The sequence below is a fragment of the Oryzias melastigma genome, linkage group LG12 (assembly GCF_002922805.2).
Source record: "Oryzias melastigma strain HK-1 linkage group LG12, ASM292280v2, whole genome shotgun sequence".
Taxonomy (NCBI): domain Eukaryota; kingdom Metazoa; phylum Chordata; class Actinopteri; order Beloniformes; family Adrianichthyidae; genus Oryzias; species Oryzias melastigma.
This window is the reverse complement of record NC_050523.1, coordinates 17467284-17471285: the sequence shown is the minus strand read 5'-3', so window position 1 is coordinate 17471285 and position 4002 is coordinate 17467284. Positions and strand designations below refer to the sequence as shown.

At 42.7% G+C, this 4002-nt stretch overlaps 1 pseudogene; it reads left to right on the top strand.

Annotated features, from left to right (window-relative positions):
* The window catches only part of LOC112162756, a 4073-nt pseudogene extending 713 nt beyond the window's left edge, over positions 1-3360 (top strand).
* The last annotated feature ends 642 nt before the right edge of the window (positions 3361-4002 follow it).

The following is a 4002-nucleotide window of genomic DNA, read 5'->3' as shown; positions in this document are numbered from 1 at the left end:
CTATTAAAAAATACAGTTTTCTTTTCCTTATTTTAAACCCTTAACGATGGAAATCATTGAATGTCAAACACCGAGAAGCATTTGAAATCATCTACCGTCCATTATTTGCGTCAAACATTAGCTCGGTTGTCAGCAACGCAGCTTCCCACTGCGGAGTTTGCGAGTTCGATTCCTGGCTACGGAAATTATTTTTATGCTTAAAAAAAGAATTCGGCGAATATTTTTTAAGTCTTGAGGGGGGGGGGGTTTACCAAAACTGGTCATTCCTGCGATTACGGAGATTACTGGTTAAATTAGTAACAGATCAAAAGCCATTCCTTACTCAACAAGTGAAAAAATAAACTTCCTGACATTATTTATTCATCATTTGGAATCATTCAAATAACTGCAGATATTTTCTTTCTGTTCTACCGCTGCAGCTGTGTTGCTTTTCTTGATGAAAATGTTCTCCTATAGTCGCATATGCTTGAAGGAACTTATCAATTTCCATCGCCGGAAGTACAAAACTCAGGCGTTTGCTCCCGTTGCCATGGTGAATCATGCTGTCTTTGCTCCATTGATCAGGGCTTTTTATGGTCAACTTCAAGTTGATTGAATCAAACATTTTCAGCTGTTCTGGAACCGAAAAGCCTGAGTTTGAGAATTTTGAGTCCAGTGATTCTAAGTTCAGGTTTGAACTCTAAATTTGTTGAACCTGCTTCTTGAAACGGGCCCCTGCTCCCCACAGGAACTGCTTTCCTCTCTGGTGATTGGAGTGAAGAGGAAACTTCTGTTTACCTGAACGCCATCAACAAACATCCCCTTCCTAAACCCTGGATCCTGACCTGACCTCCTCAGCATGGAGAGGACAGCAGAAAGCTGCCGTCCAGCAGCTCATCAGGAGGGCAGAGGTACCTTAACCCAGTGCTTTTCAACCAGTGTCCCACGGCACACATGGGCGGGTGTTCTGGCGGGAAACTGTAAAAACATTTACCATCACCAGGATCTCAGCTCTGTGTTCATCTGTGTTCATCCAAAAAGGCCCTGATAAAACACTGAGTAGTTAGGATATATAAAAAATATAAAAGTAGAATCCTAAATTACTTTTTTCTTAGTGTTTATTTGATTTGAAGGTCAGGCATGTTTGTGTGCTCTTCAAAAATCTCAGTGTTTAAAATGCTCCGTGTTTAGTTTCACTTATTAGTTTTACTTTAACCCCTTAACACCGGAGCTCCAGTGTTTGTGTTTTTTGATTTACCGTAGCGTATCAACTCTTGACACGATCAACATAATTCCTGAAGATTCGTAAGGAGAAAAGCGGCTTTTTCGAATCCACTGGAATTATTGTGTTAACAGTTGAAAAGTTACAGTATGTTAAAGATTTTGTGTTTAAACGTCAACGACGACGTCTTTAGATGTTAAAGGGGTTAAATATCAATTATTTAAAACTCATAAAACGATTCAGAATCGTTTATGGATCATAATTGATGTATTGATTGGTGTATCCCACCTTCCCCCAACAGTAACTGGGACAGTCCCAGCAGGTTAAGAAAATGGACGGAAGTTCAGGACGAAAATCCTCGCATTGAGCCGCCATATTAAATCTCTTTTTTTACCCTTTGATCTCGTCACTGAAAACGTCACGTGCCCGAAGCTGAGACACGTCAACATTGGCGCACAACAATGCCTGAATCGCGCCGCGTCAGATCTCGTCTTTACATTGACTTAACATTGAAACGTGACGCCTCCGCCGCATCTGGCGTGAATGCACCAGAGTTACGGTAGTCGGTGCTAAACGGATTTAGAAGGCCGTCTCTGTGGGTTCTGCTCTAGAACAGCAGGAAAACGGGCAGGTGGTGGATCTGGAGGAGCAGGTTGGACAGCGCTGCTGTGGTTGCTCTGCTCTTCTGACACCTTTACTCTGCAGGCACTCGGATGATTCCTGCAGACTTCCTCATTCCTGCTCAGTCTCAGCATCGTATCAGAAACACCCTGCATCACGAGGTACCGCCCCCATCAGCTCACCTATTGGTTTCTTGTAGTTGTTGTTGACAGATTCCTGTGGGTTCTCATCCAGTTTTGTGTTTGTCAGACTGAAGCTGCGCCCCCTGGTGGCTCACTAACAGATGACGTGTTGTAGATTCTGACGGCCAACTTCCTGGCTCAGACTGAGGCTCTGATGAAGGGAAAGACACCAGATGAGGCCCGCAGGGAGCTGGAGGCAGCAGACGCTCTGGAGAAGCTGCTGCCACACAAGCTCCGCCCCCGTCAGGGATTTTTGTGGAGTGAAGCCATCATAGAAACTCACCTACAACCCTCCCCTTAGGTTTTCCAAGGGAACCAGCCCAGCAACTCCATCATTTTCAAGAAGCTGACCCGTTCATGCTGGGAGCTCTGGTTGGTGAGTGGATGTTCTGTCAGTTGCTCACTGAAACGTGGCGTGCAGGTTTTTGGAGATGAAGGCGGCGTGCTCATGAGTCATCAGACCCTGGCGATTGTGACGGGCTGACTTCCTGCTGTCTCTCCTGCAGCCATGTACCAGTACAAGATCTCTGTGCAGCAACATCAACAGCTATGACTAGTGGGCGGAGTCTCTGCTGCTTCCAGCTATGACCAGTGGGCGGAGTCTCTGCTGCTTCCACCCTAAAGCGGTCTGTGTTCAGGGTCATTGGAAAGCAGCAACCAGACTGTGTCCGACACCGCCAGCAACCAGACTGTGTCCGACGCCGCCAGCAACCAGACTGTGTCCGACGCCGCCAGCCTTAAATAAACTTGATTTTGATATCTCTAGACTTTTTTTTTTATTTTTTTTTGGTCTTTCAAATTTCTTGAAAGTGTAAAGGTAAAAATGGGGGAGGAGACTCTAACTTTAATCCTCGAGTGCCAACGTCCTACTAGTTTTCCAGATCTGTAGGTGTAAATTGCTTGAAATCAAGTCTTTGATTTTTATTTGTGGCCCACAAGGCAAAAGGTTTCCCACACTTATGTTAGACTAAAATCATGTTTTGGTCATTTTCATTCTTTTAGAATGAAGCACTGGGAAAACAACTTAAATCACAGAAATCCCAATATTCTTAGCTCTGGAAGATAAGATACTTCTAGAGTGGATTATTTTTGGTTGTGATCAACCCGAAGTATACCTTTTTTTTGGTATGGAAACACACAAATATCTCAGCAGGTGTTACCACAGCCAGTACATGGGTTGGCAAACTTTAGAAGTTAGATCAGTGAGTCTACAGGAGCAGGGAGGAGAGACTGGCAATGAATGATAAGAACAGCTGAAAGTTTGACCATAGTGGCCATTTTTATTTGATTTCTTGTTCTTGTCAAGGCAATGACACAAATAAGCAGCACAGATTACATAAGTGGCTCTGTTACATTATCAACCATTTCCATGAGAATTTTCTTTCCTGAGGCTCTGGAGCTACATGTGGCTCTTTTAGTCCTCTAATATAGATCTCTGGTTGAAGAAAAAACATGTTTTTAACTGTAAAAAAAATTGGATTTTAGGATACATTTAGAAAAACGAAAGTCAGATAAGTCAAACTTTGATTTAACTTATTCACCAATGGTAGCCGTAATGCTCCAGCAATTCATTGAGCAGAACAGTGTTGTAGTCAAAGTCATACTATAACAATCTGATTGATTTTCGAGCCCTATTTACAACAGAAAAGTACAATCTTGAATGGTAAACTTTTTGCTTTTCTTATTGGGATATTTTATTTTAGGAAGCAATAAAAACATGACTTTAACATAACAGCTTCAAACAATAAAACCTGACATTGTGAGTCTTAGTGCCACAAATATTCAGGTATTGTTTGCAGTGCTGTGAAAAAAGGGTTATCATATCCCTCACTGTGCCTCACCTTCAGTTGACGGTAATTGACTGGACTTGGTAAAAGCGAGCTTGTGATTGGACATCTTTTTTGTTTGCATCACATATAAGGAAGACAGTAAAGGGCATGGCAGGCATGACAGGAAGGGAAACTGATAAAGGTGGAATGAAATCAATTATTTATTGAT